The sequence below is a fragment of the Talpa occidentalis genome, unplaced genomic scaffold (genome assembly GCF_014898055.3).
Source record: "Talpa occidentalis isolate TD23 unplaced genomic scaffold, MPIMG_talOcc4v2.1, whole genome shotgun sequence".
NCBI lineage: Eukaryota > Metazoa > Chordata > Mammalia > Eulipotyphla > Talpidae > Talpa > Talpa occidentalis.
Genome location: NW_026555331.1, coordinates 137,455,580 through 137,476,759, shown reverse-complemented (window position 1 = coordinate 137,476,759; position 21,180 = coordinate 137,455,580). Strand labels below are relative to the sequence as shown.

Here is a 21,180-nt window from a genome sequence, read left to right as displayed (position 1 = left end):
AGTGCATGTATAAACAAAACAAACAAACAAACAAACAAATAAATAAATAAAAAAAAAACATGCCTCTATTAAAAAAAAAAAAAAAAAAAAAAAAAAGAAAACCAAAGGTGTTTTATGTTCTTTAATGTGTGTTTTGTATATATTTGTATACAAATATACACATCACAACTATTAAAATGTACTGTTAGTTCAGGGCTGACAGTAAAGGAATTCACTGTTGTTCATTCTTCTGTTTTACTCAGTGTCTGATGGATGTCAATCAAATAATCTTAACACCATCCCTAACCTAAGAAAAATTTGGTGCTGTCATCTAGATTATCAAATTGAAAACAAAAGTTTCACTGTTAAATGTAAAATGTACTTAGTAACTACAACTAAGAGACTGGACCAAGAAATTGAAGATGAAGATATATGTCATCTGAGATCCATATGACCTCTCAGAAAAGGACAACTAGGTGACAAACGACTGAGGCCTCACCTTGTTTTTGTTTTTAAAGATTTATTTATTTATGTATACAAGAGCTGGGGTACAGGCCAGAGATGGGGAGGGGAGGAGAGGATTCACCAGAGACAGAGTGGGGAACAGAACAGGCAGACTGACTGAAGTACACTGCTGAGGGGAGCAGAGGGCAAGTCAGGAGAGGTCTGCTTTGCCATGTGGTTTTTTTCTCTGGCTGGCCAGGTAAGAAACTCGTGCGGCAGAGGCTGTGGATAGCTTCATAGTGCGGTGCTTAACCCCTTGCGCCACCAGAGAACCCCTGAGGGCTCACCTTGTTATCAAAACAAATGATTCAAATAAATGCTTGCCAGACAATGCCTGAAGATGTCTGTTTAGTGTATTACTTGGTAATTGAAGAAACGGAAGCTACATGTCTCATAATTATCAGGCAGTATATAAACAGCAGTGTCAAATGGCCCTTTTTTATATCTGTCAGCATTGTGGTGGAACAGATGAGGAACTGGGACTGGGGTTGTTTTTTTTTTTTTGTGATCTCTAATAGTGAGCTAAATATGGTTAATGTGTTAGGAATGAACCTAAACTTAGCATAAACAGACATCTGATCTAACACACACCTTTTTTTCTAATCCTAAATATTACCATTTATAAGGGAAGGGAGGAAAATCAAAAACATTACACCTGTTTTTGGTGTGTTTTTTTAAGCTTTTTTAAGAAGCCATCTCACTAGAACTAAGAGCACAAAACCCACTAGCTAGAGGAAAGGTTTTGCAAGCATAGGAAATATTCTTACAGAATGGGTGAGAAAAGACTAAACCTTCGTTCACCCGGAAAAGGACCATCCATCCGGTGTACTCAAATCTAATTTTGACTAGCATGAGACACATTCCCTCACAGACCCTCCAGGCCTACATCTAAAATTCAAGGACAAAGCTACTGCTTTTTCTTTATCTTGAGAAAGTAAACAGCTTAAAATCTAAATGGGCTATCACTGAAATATAGGCTCCATTCCCTCCTCTAATGTCCCTCTGCATTGATTATATTTGTAAAGACTACGCTTCCGATGCATTTAAATTAGGCACCATCTTTTCTACCACCCTCAATTCTCAAATGTTACATAAACTCTGAAGTGTTACATAAATTATCCAAAGTGTAGGAAAGCACCAATGATGAACAGTGAGTAACACATCATCTTAAATGGCTAAGCTAGAACCAAAGAATTCAGGTATTCCAAATCTAGTAAGCAACTGGCTGAATCAATAGAAATAGGGATGACAATGAGGATTAGAACCAAATAATGATGCATAATGGAGCCATGATATTTCTTCAAATCTAAAATTCCACCTAGAGTAAGATGCAATATTCTATATATGCACTAAAATACAGCTGTCAGTTATCATTGTAAGTCTCATCCCCAACTCAGAGATGGTAAAATGTGGGGGGTGGAGGAGGATGTATCTTTTAAGAATTAAAGAAAGGTGGTACATTTTCAATAAGACTAAGAAGGCAAGCTCTATTTCATAAATGCAAGGCTTTCATCTACTACAGTTGAAAAAGCTTACTGGCAAAACTAATTCCTAGCTATTCCCACCCCTGACATTCATTATGTATCTTTCACCTCAAGTATTAATTATCACTCTACCTGCAAGAAGATCGCAAATAGTTAAGACCACATTGTCCCAACCATATGGGAGAACATGAACATAGAAGGCACCTAATGAGCTTACAGCTTGCCCAATCATCACCCATCCAAATCATTTACATCAATCCAGGGAAAAGAACTAAATTGGGGTCCTTTGGGAAACCAACAGCATGTGTATACCAAGAATTAGCCTGTGGCCCCCATACTGATCATTTTCTTCACATTAACTCAGGGTGAATAATGATCAGAAGGCAATTGGCAGAGACACACAGCCCCCAGCTCTGTTTGATGTATGATCCTGTGACAGCACGATTAGCAAAAACCATTTCTCTTACACCAAAATACTGAGTCCAGATGTCAACCTGGTGCCTGGAAAAGATGCTGCACTGTGACAGCTGTTAGACACTTCCACGCTGAATAGCTGCATTCTGACCAGACAAGCTTTAGCCAATGAGGTTACTGGTACATTCATAAAGAAAACATTAGCAAAAAGAAATCTGGCCACCAACATGAAAAATTAGCACCATGCTCTTGTTTTTGTTATCTGCTTAAGTCATAGTAAACAAGGGGCAGTTTTGCAGAAAGATGATAAAGGGACTACTGCATTTCATGTAATTAAGCAATAAGCATACAGAAGCAATTAAGTGTATAGCATGAAATAGCAATAAACATTCAGCATAACACAAATTACTCAACACATTCATTTCACTATACTTTTTTTTTTTAATTGGAAGAACTGGTGACCCAGATAAAGCACAGAATCAAAAATCAAGAGAATTTAAACAGTAAGATTTTTGTGGTTATAAGCACAGCTCTCGGGCCAGGCCTGGATTTTATTCCCCAGGGTTCTACTTACCAGCTGTTTGACCTTGCACAAGTAACTTAACCTTTCCAAACCTCAGTTTCCTGACAGGCAAAATGAAGACAATAAAGCCCTCACACCTCATAGGGTTTTTGGCCTTGTGTAGAGACAAACAGTGCAGCAAAATTCCTACCCAGTGCCTGGAGCAGGTAAGGATGCAAAATGTATGTGCTGTTTATCATTAGTACCAGATATAATGTCAGCAAGCTATGCATTTCCCAATCCTCAAGCTTCTTTCTTGCTCTGAATTTCACTGAATTTTTTTTTTTATTTTGCTTTTGTAACTCTCCTAAAACACTTTTTTTCTACCTTGCATTGTATTTATATTTGATATTGACTCAGCCACCATATCCTCGTCTATTTTCAGAAACATCATTGGCCCCCTCAGAAACTAATGATACACTGAAAAATATTTCAGCTTTATAGAGCTGCTACAGAAATATCTGGACAATGAATGAATGAAGCATGAATGAACATGTTCTGTGGGTTGAAATCCTGGTGCTCAGTGCCTGCTGTTCTGTATGCTGGTGAAGGTGAGTAGCACAGAGCTGGAAGGCTAGGCAAGCCAGAGGCAGTGAGAGGACTTAAACCATTTCCATTTTCCTCCTTTCGGACAATGACTTACATAAAAGCTTCAACTCAAAGGAAACACTAATGTGCTTCTGTGGAATTCTGCCAACCTGATCCATAAATATCCTTATCAGGGAGAGTCAAAAACTATTTAATTCATTATAGGCTGAGAGTTTAAAAAGCAAGAAGAGGATTAAGCAATGCACACTCCATAGCAGGCTATGAAAGGGCACTGTTTCAGTTAATACAGCTGCTTCTGTAATGCAAAAAGGATGAAGACACGAGAAGGTGGGTGCATATAGAATTCCATATGAAATACATATATGTATATACAACCATACAAAAGAAAATTTTTAAAAAGATTCTGCCAACTTGATATAAGCGATGGACAAGACACATTTCAAAAAGTCCTGCTCAGTAACAAGAAACCCTGAACCTTCTATACAGGAAATATAAGCTGATCATAATATACCTGATGGTCCCCAAGGAGGGACTACCAGGAAAGGTAGCTAGAATTAATTGGACAAGTTTCTAGAGTGAAAGCAAAACAGTCCTCAGAATTCAGCAATAACTCAATACTCTAGGTAGGAAAAAGTCACCTTGTAATAGCTCAAACAAGCCAAGAGAGCTGGGCGAGCATGTCTACATCCTGCCCTGGGTACAGAAAAGCTGGCTGGCCTGTACACAAACAGCCCAGGCTCCTGGTTAGTCACTAGCCTGAGGAAGCTGAGTTTAGTTGTTCAGAACTGGCACTTCTTAAAAACACATTTACCAGTGCTTCTGGTCTCCAGAAACAAAACCAAGCCTTTCTTCTTAAGCTCTGTTAATTGTGGGTCTGCAGCCAATACACTTTCACTGGCAGAATCTACACCCTATCAATCCCCCAAATAAATCTCCAATGCCTACACAGATCTTAAGGGATTTAGTTCTCTGAAAGCAATTCCTTATAAATTCCATAAGTACAATGAAGATGAAGAATTTACCTCATACTTAACTGTACTGTAACTGTATTCTCTCATGAGAAGGATGGGGGAGGAGGGTCAACTTTATATTACTAGCAATCTATCCATCCCTGTTCCTTCCCAATTCTACTCAGAGAAGATCTGATTTTAAATTTTTCCTGGTTCTAGATAATGGGACTGATCAACCTGAAACACTTCTGTTTATTTGAAATGACAATAAAAGGATTTTTGGTGCACATTTTTCAGTATATGCAATTTTTATCTCATGCTGTAGCCTGCAAGATATAACCCTACTACTATTTGTCATTCTGAATTTCAAAAAAAAAAAAAAAGAACACCATAACTCCCCTATATTTGATTAGCTACGGAGAATATGAACACCATCTGCACAAGTCTGAGCCCAGAGAAAGACAGCTCTTCCAACCACAGGAATGCTTATGCACAGACAAGATTCATCACCTACAAATCTTTAGTCAGATTTAAAAATACCCCTCAAAACAAGATCATGGAAAACATCTTTGTTCCCTAATAGTCCATGGTGATTCCATCAGATGGCTACACTGTCAAGGCCAAAATAGTTAAGACTAGAGATTATGGGCAACAAATGAAGAGGTCCCTGGATCAAATTCTAATTTCCTCTACCCGCTCCCTCTCTGCTGCCCCCCAAAAGAAATGAAGAAGGTAAGTGGCAAAGCAAACTGGGTGACCATTCTGAGTCACCAGGCATCCCCAGGACAGTTATTTTCCTAATGCCTTTGCAGTCCTCTCACACTAGAGAGTCATGGTCTATCTCACAAGGTTGCTAGAAGGGAAAAGTGATACAAAACACACACCTAGGTCCTTTGAGACTGAGCAAGTAACAAGACAGAAAAACAGTAGTGAAAGGACACTTTTATTACAACTAGAGAATACACATTTACCCTAATAAGCAAAAATGAAGGACGACAGGCTGTTAATTAAATGCTGAGAGATAAACAAGACAGCCCCCTCTGACAACTATTCTAGCTCAATATATGTACCAGGTTATGGTATAGTATGTTCCTTCACTTATTCAATCCAGTTTTATCAGAAAATCTTCTTCCATATTGTTCCTTATTTGTATAGAAGAAAGGTTCTGAAGAGACTGAACTCTCTAAAAACGAGGTTTCAGATAGGGCCTAATCTGCAATGAATTCTGTGGCTGTTTATTCTGTTCTTCCCCTTTACACACCTAAACCAAAGCTTCTAGGCCTTTTTTAAATTGTAGGTTTTGAAGGCAATTCTAGATATAAACTCTGATAAATCATCTATGTATGCTTACCTTTGATCTAAGATGTACCCAGATTACAGAATTAAAGGAAATAAACATTAATTTGTATTGATTTCTTAAAATAAAGAAGAAAAGGAAATGGTGTCACTAAGAACCCTCTACACCACCATCACCCTGAAAGCGTGCCTTCTCGGTCCCCAGAACTGATCACTGAAGATAGCTAATAGAAGTATTGAAATCATTATTAGAAACTCAGTTATTAGATCCTCATTAGCAAAGCCCAAATAAAGAGAGAACACCAAGCTATTTTAGCTGAACATTCATACTAGTGGAAAAAAATAGAGCCTGCTTAATCACTTTCATTATCAAAACAGGCTCCCTGCTGGAGCCTTTTAATTGGAAGTCTACCATTTTAAGACATTTGCATTTTATCAAACTATATTGACAGAGGTAATAGAAATAGCTTCTAGCTCCTGGCTTCACATCTCCCAAATGAGTGATGACATCTGTGGTGATCCGCTGAAACAAAACAGGGAAACCAGATTAGGGCTCTAGCAAATAAGCATCTGGGTGGAAATCTCACCATGCTGGGAACCTGCCTTTCTGCCCTTCCTCTCTACTATGTTAAAGAGGGGGAAAGGTAGTTGAGAAAGTAATGGAATAGCATCACACCTAGTTTCTATCTTGAAAAGTCCCAGAGACAAAGGAAGCCATTTACTAACATAAACAAAATAATCAGAAGCAGTGCTGATGAGTATGAGGTGATGAATAGCTCTGCATGTTGGACATTTGTACCTAAGATGTATGTCTCTGTCTTTTTCTCTAAAACACTCTCTAAAGGGGTAGGGTGCCACAGTGTTATTGCCATGAGTTTTATTTTGTTATTTATAGAGGCTATAAAAGTACATACCACTTTACAAACTACAAAACACAGGCACTAGAGCCTAGAGAAACTCAGCCTAAATTAGACATGGACAGAGTAGAGAAGAAAACAGAAGTATTTAGCTGCACCAATTTCTTAGTAACAATAATTCTGGGAGGCAGTAAAAAGGGGACTATCAAGCAGTGATCTGTAGAAAGAGTTCACACAAACCAGAATAAACCCATCAGTAATACAAAGCCTAGATTCTGAAGGCAAAGAGTTGATGGCATCACAGAAATTCAATGCCAATTTCCATAGTATAACTATTAAATATAAATTCTGGTTTCTAATCACATGATGCCAGGTTCATCCAAGTAATATTAATATGTGAATAAGCATCCAAATGCTAGGGAAGAAAAATAGGTCAAAATATGATCTTATGATGGGCCTGGGAGAGCTATAAACCTTTTAATGATATTATTTATATTAAGTTTAGCCTTTACAAGAGATGGTGACACAACTCTCATCAACTAAGGGAGCCACCAAGTCTTTCATCCACCTTGAAAAGTAAAAGAGTTGAGCTTCTAAAATGTCTGCAAATGAAGAATTTCCAAGCAACACAGAGAACTTAAATATAAGAAATTCTCTCTACTGAGAGAACGCATAGAAAATTGTGTTCCACACCTTCCCAAGTACCCCACCCACTCAATGAGTCACAGCTCAGAAAGGGCTCAGCCTGGAAATGTTTAAGGATTTAAGCTTTGTCCTCACTTTAGTGCTCTCTGTACTTCCTAGACATTTAACATAATGGACACGTTAGTGATGAGATTTATCCACTGCAAAAGAGCTGATGTTGTCACTCAATTTTGTTGTCTTATTCTCATTTTATAGGAAACTTAAAGGTCTCTCTCAAACACACAAGAGGTGTATGAGGAAGACATAACCTAGGTCACCAGAATGCCAATCAAATATACTTTCTTGATGATCTCTATTTTAATACACACTAAAAACAGTCAAAACCAGTCAGATTCATTTTCTCAATGTTAATCAAAACTGCTCAGTAGTTTACTATGAAATAGAAATTAGAAATATCCCAGGGAATCTCTCAACGTCGGAGCTCAGGTCTACAGGACAGAAAATTTCTTATTGTGGAAGCTATTACACATGGCAAAAAGCTTTCATCTTGCTACTTTTTGATAATACAAACTACTAGAGAGCCCAGTGATTTTTATGGCACATTCTTAGATGTCATTTGTAGCCAATATTGAAAAGAATCACCTAACTGATTCTGATGGCCTTTTCCTATATTTCTCCTTAGTCTTCCAAAGAGCAAGTTACCAATTCATTGCAAAATCAGGCTTTAATCTCCTCCCATTCATCAACAGCGACATCAGCCCCCTTCTCTATTCAAGGGGGAAACCATCTGCAATAGTTCTGCCCGATTTCCCCTGGAATTTTAGCTTCGACTGCCTGGTTTCTGAACCCTCAGCAATGGGAGCAATTTACCTCGATCGACTTCACCAGTCACTGTTGCAATTTAGCTAAGACATTTCCCAGGGGCCCATTAGAGAAGGTTCCAATTTGAAAAACTCACATCTGATCCTACAAACCAGTCCTGGAAACATCATTTGGTACCAACTTACAAATTATTCTTTTTCTGATCCCAAATCCTTCACTTTGACACAAAAACGCAAACAGGAAATAAGGACAGGATTTCAGAAAATTAGCTCAGTGAAGGTTCAAATACATAAACATTAAAAGACATTCCAATGAAAAGCACAGCCTGCTAAAGGCAAGTCTAGGTACTGATTTGGTTTGGTTTTATTCGAATCTACACCAAGCACACTGAAGATGGCGGCCCAGGGAAGAAGAAGCCTTCAGTAGCATCTGCAATACAGCAACATCAGAAACCTAATGAGGATGTGGACTTCCTTTCAAAGTTAAGGACCATGAAAAGCCAAATCGCCCTACTAAAGTACTTCACACAGACACACACATTGCACCTATTCAATGGAGCTAACTAAAAGAAATGTGAAAGTACACAATATGTAGGAGTGAGCAAAGGGTAGGAGAGAGCTCATCTAGCAAAAGAAATGAAACACTTTTTAAAATCAATAGGCAAAGAATTAGTCCCAACCTTCAGATGACTATTAAGATCATAATTGTTGATCAAAGTTAAATGCTATCCCATAAACAATCATACCATTGCTGGAAGTTGTATGTTTAGACCTTGACAATATATTTTAACAGATCTCAATGTATGCCTTTCTAGAATATTGATGCTTCTTAGAACAGAATGTAGAAAAAGAGCCATCATCACTAATTTCTGATAATAGTGTTATCAAAACCTAGGTAGTAAAAAGAACAGTCTCAATTTGGGATTTTTAACCATTTTCTTTAATAAAAAAGAGCAAGTGCTATCAAATGTCAATAAATCAACCTATATTAAGTGACTTATATTACTATCAATAGAATGCATATTTTGGTATACTGTACATAGGTTTGATTTTATATAACTTAAGCGTAACATATTTTTGAGCTGTAGAATAATCCCAAGTTACAATAATGGTATTAACTATTTCTACTTATCCTGAGTTCTAGGAGTCTTGCCACCTGAACACATTAGAGTGTCTGCGATACATTATAAAACTTAATAGTGGCAGAGTCTCAGATATTCAGAAAAACAGCTCCCATTAGTTATTTAAAAAAGGGCTCACAGGATACACAATTCTATATGCAGTATTTCTGTTCTTTGATAATGAGAGTAGGCTAAAGATTCCAGGGATTTCTTATGTTCCTTAAGTGTACTTAGAAACATATATTCATTCTTTCAGGGTAGGACTGGATCTAAGTTCCAACTGTAAGTGAACAAATTAAGTGGACTGTCGAAAGATATTGATTTATAGATGGTAGCTTTTCTTTATCAACAGCACCACCCACAATCTATAGAGACACACACTTCAAGTCAACATTTCCACAAGATTTATCTACTTTATTCAATGTGATTCACAGTGTCACTTGAAAAATACTATTTTTCAGAGCAGTAGTTCTCAAAATGTAGATTGAAGACTACTGTGCTCTTTTCTCCCCTTTCCAACTACCAACATGTGTAATGCTAGAATTTCTTCAAAGAGTTCAACCAAAATAGCATATTAAAACAGGAAGAAAAAAAAAAAAAAACTGAAGCCAACATTAACTTCCAGCTATATTCTACTAAGCCACACATTAGCAAAACAGATCTACCCACACCCCATCAAAAATGAGAGGAGTAACCTGCCACTTGCTATTTTTTGAAAATAGTTATTTTATGTTACATACTTTAATATGTGTTTCTTGTTATTTTTTAATGAATTAGGCATCTTTATTTTATTTTTTTTCTGGGAACCCAAAAAATCACATTTATTTTTATTTTTTAACATTTTTTACATGATTGTTCATTTTTAAACAATGTTTGCTTCCCCTCCCCCCAGGTGTAGTCCCCATAGAATATCCCTCACAAATGAGCATGTGCACCATCACCTCAGTCCCCTGTGCTCCTCCCTCACTCACATTTGAGGAAACCAGTTACTGAAGAGAGAGGGAGCACCCTGTAAAAAACTGGTTAGGGATGGGGATCTCCAAATTCTATCTGCTCTTACTCTCAATAACTTGACTATCCATGTGCAGAACAGACTCAAAAACAGTTTGCCAAAAACAAATGAAATGGATTGAGTTTGGAGTTGCTACACAAGAAATTGAGTTTTTGGTTCTAGTACCAAATGAAATTAAAATGCTTGCTAAAACTAAAGAGACAAGATTTATCAGAGAAAAGTATCAGAATCTAATCTCCATAACTAAAATCAAATAACCTGGACTTAACATTAACTAACAGATTAAGAACCAGGAAAATGAAACTACTTTTAAGAGAAAATAAAATAAAACTAACTGTAAAATAATCTGAAAGTTTAACTTAGCAAAGATTTTTTTTTTTTTTTGGTATGCATTGCTCATTTTTATTCAGTGAAATTAATTTTTTTTTCCGATTTAATCTTTTTTCTTTTGTGTACTTTTTACATCATTTTCTATTTTTGCACAATGTATGCATGCATTTTCATCTTGGTTATAGTCCCCATACAATTCCCACCCCCCCCCTTGTTTTGATCCTACTCCCTCCTCCCCGCTGCCCCGTAGTGTGTGTCTCTGGTTTATAGTTGTTTGTTGATTTTGATTTTTACTTTATTATAATTAGTCTTTTTTCCTGTGAATTAGACAATTTTTAAATGATTCAGTTTTAATTTCTAATACATCAGGTATCAATTAATATAATCAACATAAACAAAAGCTCTTTGGGTCCTCGATAATTTTATTTTTTTCCCACTCCCTCCTCGATAATTTTAATAGCATACAGGAGAGTCCTCAAAGAGTTGAGAACCACTGTTTTAGAGGAACTCAAAAGAGAAGCTACAGTTGCTAAGAGCAAAGAGGTTCAATACAGAAAAGTCTTAAAGTGAAGTTTTCTCATCAAAATCATCTTTTAAAAAGGAGTCATTTCTATACACAAATCTGCCAAAAAGAAAACCTTAAGGGAAATTACAATGAAAAAAAAAAAATCACTCTTCTCTTTCTAAACACAATTGTTTAGAATTGCTCTAAAAGCAGTTTGTTTCAGTCTTAACATATACTCAGAGTTCTATACAATTATAATTATAGTACTACAGAACGATCTTTACCTTTTTGATCACTTAACACCATATCCTAAAAAATCTCCCCACCAGAGACATAATCTTTAAATTTTGATAAAGAATTGGAATGCATAGTGATATACATCTGTAAAATTCTAACTATACATTTATGATGCCTACATTTTGCTAAAATTATTTTATTATTTTTACTTCAATTAAAATAATCTTAAAGGGCCATTGATATTTCAGTTTACTTAACCTAATCCCTACTTCTTGCTATTTAGATTATTTCTATCTTTTCTGAGAAATGAAGCTATAGCGAGGTTCTTCAAGTACAAAGCTTGGTTCTAAAATCCTTTCCACAGAAAAGTCTTTCTGGTGGTGAATACTCTAATAATGAATCTACCCGACATCTTTAGCCAAGTTGAATGCTGGGTCCTAAAAGCAAAAAATATACCATAAATATCTAATTTCTTTCATTACTTCTCTAATATAAAATTAGCAGATTCTACAAGTGTGAAACAACTATGTATTCAATTTAGAAGTTATTGACACTCAGGAGTGTCAATCCTGCTGCAGACGAGACTTGGCATCGTGTGTTGTCAAGTCAAGCTCAGGGCTCAGTCATAGCTGCAGACTCTGCATAAAGTCTAGAGCAAGCCTCCTCTCTGCTAGATTGAGCTGCCTAATCTTTTTAGGTCACATCATGAGCTAATTGTGTCCCACCCCCATCCAATTCATTGCCAAATGTCAGAAATGTGACTGTTCAGAGACAGGACCTTTTAAGCGGTGATTAAGTTAAAATGGCAATGGATTTCATCCAACCCGACAGTGATATTCTTTTAAAAGGAGATTTGAACAGAAACACACCAGGGTGGAATACAGTGGCATGACCATGGGAAGAGAAACCCAGAGGGCAGCCACCTGAAACCAAGAAAGGCCTCAGAGGAAACTGAACCCAAGAACACCTTGATCTTGGATTTTAGCCTCCAAAATTATAAGATAAACTTCTGTTGCTTAATCACTTAGTCTGTGGAATGTTGTCATGGCAGCATTGGTAAACTAAAACCATAACCAAACTGACCTTGGAGGACATTTCTGGGTTTTTTCCTATCTAGTTCAGAGCCTTCCATTTATAGATAATCAAAATTCACTGCAGTTGAGTTTTCACCCAGTCTTAGCAAGTGAATGGCAGATCAAGAAAGAGAACCTAGATCTCTTCTCTCCCACCAAAGCTCTTTACACTACATTACAAGAGCAATTAGAAATGAGAAACAGATATTTCTCAGTATCAATATCAAAGGCGCATGATTTAATCTTAATTTTAATAAAATTCTGGAGCACAATTCTTGAGGATGCTCAAAAACAGCCAGTAGTTTTAAATAACAATGTATTATATAGCCCAATCATATGGCTATATATATAATATATATATCATATATACATATATAAAACAACTATGTGTGTGTGTGTGTGTGTGTGTGTGTGTATATATAAAACATAGCCCAATCATACGGCTATATAAAAAAATGTGCCTTAAAAGAAAAACTGAAACAGGATAATTTAAAGACATGAGTTTTGAAGACGTAAGAGGGAGGATTTGCTTCTGACAGGGAGGGAAGCTAATTTCAACAACTGTCAAGGAAAGATGGGTATTAAGAATGATGTCAACTGACCATTACACCAGAAGATAAATCAATTGAATCAAAACTAGAACTTTCAGGTTCTCAAAACTGAAGATCTAGAGAAAAGGCTGGAAAAGATTGTTGAGTGTCAATAGTCTAAATATGATTGTTTTGATTTTAAAATCTACGCCTTTATAAATTCTCTACCTTGCCATGCTAAGTAATTGTCATCATTTAACTTTTGTCCCTTAGTTGACATTTTGTCAGCAAATCCAAATGTTAAAGCACCAAATATACAGATGATTTGGTACCTTAAAGTTCAACAAAAATAACCCCAACTACGATAGGTGGAATGATAACTACAGACTGTTAGTTAATAACTCTTCAGATCTAAGGATTTACTTTATAAAGGAATTTACATATAAATGTTAAAAGTCCAGTCCTCTCCAAAACCTTCAGCATTCACACAAAAAGAAATTATTAACTAAGCGGAAGTAAAGAAGTGGAATTATAATTAGAGATAGGCCAAATATTTCAAATTCTTCAGCATGCTAATCTTATAACTGATGGCCAAAATGGGAGTGGGTACATGGCCTAGAAAACCATATGGATATGTGATGAAAACAGTGCTTTCCAGAAGTCCTACTTAAGGTATATATGGAGAGCAATAAACCACTTGAAATCTATTTCTGAAATTGTTTTAGACTGTTTAAATGTGTTCTAAAAATTATATTGTGCTATAAACTGAAATTCCGATGACCTACAAATTTGCTGAGAATACAGTTAGCAATTATAATGCATTTTCCAAGTTCATCAAGTTGTATACTGTTACAGTAAGAGCAACTAGCAAATGCCTGAACACACAGTAGGGTCTCAATGCTTAAAAGTATGAACAACCAAAGAAAGAAGAAGCTATGAGACAAAAAGCCTATACCTAAAAGGACTATAGGAAATAGAGATTACTAGTTAAAAAGGAGTTCACATAGGTTTGAACCTTAACAATGCTAAAAAAAGATGACAGATAAAAAATACAGCAGAGAAGTGCCCTCTGAGCCTCTTCAAAAGTTCTACATTAACCCCCTGACTAAATTTTCTAATTGTCACATATACACTATCCCTGGCAAAGCTAGGAAAGCATAAGTGCTACTGTTATTAGATATTTTCCCCTTAATTAAGCTGTAAGGCAAGTGATCAGATTACTAGATTAAAAACAAAATAAACCAAAAAACCTACAGGAGTATTTCCTAAATGTCTCCTACATATTATCTTACCCTACCTCACTTACCAAACAACTATGAAAAGTCATCACAATATCCATTTTTCAGACTCTAAAACAGATTTAAATTTAGTATCCTCAACGTCTCAGAACTAGTGGTGGTCTGGTTCAGATACCAAATAACCCAATCTTTTAAAGTTGGTCCCTTTTCCATTAATCAATTCTCTCCCATAACAAACAACAAGACAGATTCATGAAGCTCTAAAGTCAACAGAGCCCAAATTCATCCATACTCATCTACCCTGTGACTGAACAATGCCATTCCAAGGTATACACTGAAAGAAACAAATACACACGGCTTCAGAGAACATATACAAGGATGTTCACTAGCAGCCTTATCATAGCAGAGTCGAGCTGGAAGCCAAGAGAATGGATAAACGTATTTTAGTCTGTTCATACAATGAAATCCTATACAGAAAAAAAAAAATCACTATGAGACACCATGTATAAATCTTGACAGACATAATGCTGCGTGAAAGAAGTCGGACACTAAAGGATACCTACCATATGATTCCATTTAATGAAATGCAAGAATTGGAACAACTAATGATAGATATCAGAATAGTGGTTGTGTGCTTTCTAGGATGCTACCACAGTTCTGCATTGATCTGGGTGATACATACATGGGTGTATACATATCTAAAAATTCATTAAGTTGCACTTGTAAGATGACAGCACCCTACACACATGACTGGATGGTCAGCCTCAATTAAAAAAAGTTTCTTTTTAAAAAACTTTCCGAAAGTGGCAAAGACAGGCAGAGTAATATCATTTACATTTAAATGAAGAATAACTTTTTATTAGTGTTGGGAATAGAACTGGAAATTACTTGAAATTTGAGCCACTACGCAAATATATTACTATTCTTGGCTGCAGCTGGCAATTCTACATCTTAAAAATGAAGCTGTACATCTAATTTGTTTGGGGGCAGCCATGGGGTTGAGGAAGTCAAATTCTATATTGTCACTGGCCCTGACAGGAGATCAAGCATTAGAGAGCAAGAACCCCAGAGAAACAGCCAAAGCAGAGGCTGGAGAAAGGGAGGAACTGAAGACATGCAGGCATATAAGGCCAGGGGCAGGGCATCGAAAGAACTAGGTTTACACTGTGGGAAAACACCTGCTTTAGAAAAATGAAGACAACATGGAAAACATACCCAACTATTCTCTAGTTTGTGATTTTTAAAAATTATACCAAATGCTTTAAAACACAACTTGAAAGTATAGATGCTGCTACTAAAGCAGATGCTTTGAGGGCACCCGGTAGAGGGGAAGGGAGGGGCTGGCAGGCAGCAACGTAATGTTGGGGTACAAATAGTGACTGATCCCACAACACAATCCCACAAACTACTAAGATGGAACCCTCAGCACTTGCTGTCTTATATTTACTAAGATGATTTTTAAGCGACTTTTTTTATACCCATGCCCTAAATTCTTGACTGCCTGCCACATTAACTTGGCACGATCTTGCGCTCTCCAACTGTCCGCTTCCTGGTAGGCTACACGTGTTACGAGAGCCTGCTCCACTGCTACAACGTCTTGAAAGGAGAAGCCCACTGTGCGTGGCTCCAAAGTTCTGAAATAAAATCCCTCTTGCTGCAGTGAGCCCGCCATCTACCCACTCTTAGGGGGTTCTGAGGCTTCCAGGGGTTAACCTGGATCATTTTCTATGATGGGAACACATCTCTCAGAACCCAGAATCAGACCACAGATTTCATAGGAAACCTCTTTGTTCTCTATAGCCCAGTTTCTCTTGCATGATGAATTCCTTTCATAAACATGGTTAATCCATCCTAACCAGCAATTCAAGATTCAACTACCTCTACGGAGTTCCCAGAAGAGAATGTGAGAATTTGAAATTAAAGTCAGAGGCCCTAAAAATAAAATCTACTTCCCCACAGACCCCACTACAACCCTTTCCCAAAGGAAGATCAAACTCTAGACACATTTAAGACAAAAGCCTCTTTAGTTGTAATTAGTTTCTGCAAACCAAGTTTATCTACTGCCCACCGGCACTTGCCAGTTTTAATACTTCAGAGGCTGATACAACAACTCATTTCATTTGAGCACCACAAATTCATGATCATTCAACAGTATTTTTCAATTCGAATCCAAATGAATATTATTTTATGGAGGATAAATGAAACACCAAACATTGTTTTAAAAAAAATTAATAGGCTATTCCACTCTTAAATCTAGAATACAAGTATCTGTGGGACAAAATACTCTTATATTTGTGTAGAATACACCTAGTTTCATATAGCGCTTCAATCCCATTAGCAGCAGGCTTAAATTAATAAAATTGTTTGTCTTGTCAGCTTGTGTTACACGTTGTACAAACTTGTTAGATAATCAGCAGAGGCATGACAATTCATTATCCTACAGGGAGCAGATTTGAAACCAGCAGCTTCCGCTTTCAGAGGGAGCCGCCACATCAAATGAGACCGGCGTCTGCAGCCGGCTGTTGTTGCACACTCAAGGGCACAGTCTCAAACTCCACACACACCCTACTGTTCACCGGCAGCACAAGAGTGTGTACTTCACTCCCCAATGCACCTACTGCTGCCTGCCATCAGCAGGACAATATTTTGAGTCTCTGGAACAAGGCAGATTCAACTTCTTCAGGTTCTCGGCTTAGCTGGCAAGGATAAAAGATGTGGTCAGATTTTACAATGAGTTTTAGCATCAGCACTTGGCTCACATCAAACTGCCAAATGCTATTCATTTCCAGCAAAGATGGGGGAAGGGAAGTGAACCCGTCCTGAACAGCACCCAGTTCAGTTTCCGCTCATTCAGTAGATGCCTGCACGCTACCACGGCACGAAAGGAGGCAGAGCTGTCAGTCCCCTGGCTGTGGGAGGAAGAGCTGCTCCACCTCTTGGCCTCCATGCTGCCAGTATAAGCAACGATGCCCTGAATCCACTCAGGTATTTCAGGTAGCAGGACGTGGATGTCAGTTACAAAACACTTCCTGGCATCATTTACCCAAAATGCATGTCAGTGGCAAATGACAACAGTGCCAGTTGTTTCTGCAGGTTACAGAGAGCGCCTCTACAACCTGGCCCTGGAGCTAAATACAGTTCTGCAAATTAGAACAAGTACATGGACCCAAAGGGGCCTGTTCAGGTCTAAAAGAAATGAAGTTTCGGGGAAAATATTAATGAAAATAAAACCCACAACTGCAATCCCTTAGGCTTTCAATGCTACAATTACTGATACAAATAAATGTTTACAGGGGAAAAGTAGATTTCAACTTTTCTCCAGAAATTAAGGAATACAGATTTTCCATTTAGGATGGGTCACACTGGCCATCCATCAAGTCTATGGTATTGTTTCAAACCATTTTTGTCTCTCTATGGCAGAGAATAACAATCTCCCACTTCACTATCAAGTCTGCTCATATATTTACAACGCCTTTCCTATCACCGTCCTGGCAAAGTTGGAGTGGCCAGTGAAACCAAACCAGATGAGTCAACTCTTGGTCATCATGCCTCTTTTCCCTTCACTATGATATTGGGAAGACCCCAGGCAATTAGTGCTCGATCAGCCTGCGATCAAAGTGAAGAAAACATGAAGCAGAGCCACAGCTCACTTTGATAGTTATAGGAGTAAGAAATATACTTCTATTGTTACAAGCCACCAAGCTTTTATTACTGCAGCCCAGTTTTGCTTAAATGGACTAAACACAGTCTAGAGGAAATTTGGTTCTAGCAAGGATACTGATGCTGCAGCCAAAAGCAGTAGAACATCCACTGAGGATCTTCCAAAAAATGATGGCTCACTTTAGGAAAGCAACCTCTTCAACCTGAGTCCCGTTTTCACTCAAATAGATAATCTATACAATTTCAACAGCAGAACCATTTTCTATTCTCAATATGTGGTACAAAATGAAACATCATATTCAGAGTCTGGTATCTATTTTATTTTCCTCTGTCTCCTATCTTGCTATAAGGCAGCTATATCCAATTCACTTCTAATTGATAATCTACTTTGGGATAAATGGAATGAAATATGAATAAACAGGCTCTGAGTGTTCAAGGTGGTTCTTTTGAAAGCTCATTTTTAGAAGATATCTATACTGGCTCTTCAGGAATCAAAGTTTTGCTTTTTCACTGTGATAGGGATAGGTGAAGTATGACAAAAGTAGGTAACCATTTTAGCAGCAATTGTTACAAAATTGTATTAGCTGTGCAGGGTTGAAGGGATAGGATATAATAAGGGAAGAAACATGTTTCAGTGTCAAAAGAATTCCTCAGAGTACTAAGAAAGCAGGATACAACAGATAGTATTTTAATGAGCATAATAACAGAAGGAAAATCCACAGACCACTCTTTGACTTAACTTTGTTTATTCATGCTGGGTTTTCTGTCAAAGCACCAAAAGATCTATCAGAAGCGAGATGTCCTATGCATCTAAGCATCCCATAAACCTGTGTTTGTCTAATCATAATAGAATAAACAAGGATTTGGCTAGGGACTGGCAGTCAGAGATTAAAGGGGGAAGGGACATTTTCCATTTAAAATAATAAGTTTAAGGAAAATCAACATCTTAATTTTCATGTCCAAAACGCCAATACACAGCATCTGGCTGCCAACATCCAAGGCTCCAACAGGTCTGCTGGGCAGAGCCTCTGCTCCCTAGACATTAAAATCCACTGTGTTCTATTGCTATAGCTGTTAGTCAAAATTTCCATTCAAATTACTCTCCCAAAATCACAAACCACTTCAATCAAAATTTAACTCTTCTGTCTGAGCATAGTCTCTTTCCACACCAAGCCATGAGTTAAGATATTGGACAGAAGGGGGCCTCCCTGGTGGCACAGAGGTTAAAGTCTCAGTGCTATCAAGATATCGGGGCAGCCACTGGGGCCATGAGTTCAATACCTTGCCAGGGAGTGAACCACATGGAGCCACAGACCTCTGCTGTCTCGCCTACTGCTCCCCACAGCACTGTATTTCAGTAGATCTGCCTGTTCTGCTCCCCACTCTGTCTCTGGTGAATCCCGCCCCTCCCCCCTCTCTCTCTCACACACACACACACACACACACACACACACACACACCCGTACCTCTGAGCCTAGACTCCAGTTCTCCTATGCCTAAATAAATAAAACAAATCTTTAAAAAAGAAAATAAGATACTGGACAGGAATCTATTATCCAGGAGTAGGCACTGCATCTTCGGTCCTCTGCAGCCCTGAAGAGGGGCACTATTTGCCCCGAAAAATAACTGAAAGTGAGTTAAAATCACTGGGTCAATACCTTGTGTGTCTTCAAGCTGCCAAACTATACAATCAAGAGTTCAGAAAACAAACCCAGGAAAGCATCTGATCAATGTCTAAGCCAGTCTTCGAAAAGACACTCCAGAGACAACAGACTGAGGCAGGTCCAGACAGCAATGGCCAACACCTCGCACCAGGGGCTCAATAACCTTCCCCCCACCAAAATGTTGAGGCTGCCACCTGTTTTTGTTCCACCAGTGAGCTGAAAAAGACCCATGAGCACACACAGTGTGTACTGACACGCCTACCGCTCCACATTTCCACATGCTCATTTTTAGAAACTGCAAGAAACCCATAGAGAGCAGAATGAAAACCACTCTTAATTTATATGGAGACCAGCACAGCCAGGACAATCCTGCAGGAATAAACTCTCTATTAGGAAAACAACATCCCAGGATGTTGACAAAGACTAGGAGATGAGAAGATGAGAGGCTGAAATGCTACATCTAACAACATGGCTGGCTTAGCTGGATCCCAGCCAACACACGGCCCCATCGATCAGACAGATATTCACAGAGCAGCAGAGGAAGGGGAGCGGGCGAGCCCGGCCTCACTCTCCGATGCTACTTGTGATTCAGGCAACAGCTGCACACTGGGTAATGCTCCCGCGAGCAGTCAGCTGGGGCAGTGCTGCGCCTCATCCTCACTAAGGGCTCCGGCTGCAAACCCACACACGCTATTTGGACAGCCAATTGCCCATGACTAGGCCAGTGTCCAGAGGGTGTTGAGGAACCAGGGAATGCGAGAGGGTCATTTGTTAGTAGCAACAGTCCTGGAAAACTGCAAGGACACTCCTTATTTTCTAAGTCCTGCCCCAGCCAACCATTTGCCAGAGCAGGGCTGTAGCTGTGAGTCACACAGAATTCCACACCATTATCTTGCAGACAAATGAGGACACTGAGGCCAGTGTCTCTAGAAAGAATGCCCCTGGGCCAAATGAAGGCTATAACCTAAGGTTCCTTCCTCCAAGTTCCTCTTTGTTTTTTTAGATCAGCAAGTTAATTTGCCTTGAAAAACCTTCCCTATTGTAGCCCATCCCTCAAATCATATATATATACAACCAGAGAAAATCCTAAGGGTGGTACAGAGAATTTGACATGGGCAAAGCACAGCCGGAAAGGCAAGCCTGCATGCCTCACCTGGTTTCCTAAGTCAGGCATACTACTCTATCATCCAAACAGCCTTCAACACACAGTGCTGGCCAATGGTCTCCTATGCCAAATGTCTACAGTGCTCAGATCCAAGCCAAGATCTGCAAATGCCCCCCAGAGAAAAGTGTTTCCTTTGAACCATCCATAATCTAAAGTCTAACTAGATTTTTGCCCCTTCCAACAAGAGTGGGGAGAATGAATGGATTTTAACCAAAAAAGTCAGGGGTGGGGGGTGGGGGCTGGATGACATGACACACACAACACATGACCACCATTAACATTTAAAATGGAGTCCTTCACTTACTGCCTAACTTTTTAGATGGGCCCCCTTAACATCAGCCACCTAGAATGGTCTACTTCTTCAGAAACAGTGGTAAACCAGAAAAGTCTACCAGTGACACCAGCAAGGTACGTGTCACCATTACATACATCCCAGAATGAAGACCAACTTGAATGGAAGAGACGTGGGGTATCCGAAGATACTAGTACAAAGGTTTTCCTACATTACACTTGGCGTTCTGGCTGTCTCTACTTTGGGGACCACACGGGTAGTAGGTGGTAGTGGAGATATCCTTTCCTGATCT

General features: G+C 38.5%; 1 protein-coding gene across 1 annotated transcript in view; it reads right to left on the bottom strand.

The window, feature by feature from the left end:
• SND1 (staphylococcal nuclease and tudor domain containing 1) overlaps nt 1-21,180 on the bottom strand; it is a 408,553-nt gene that overhangs the window by 295,860 nt on the left and 91,513 nt on the right. The window lies entirely within an intron of this gene.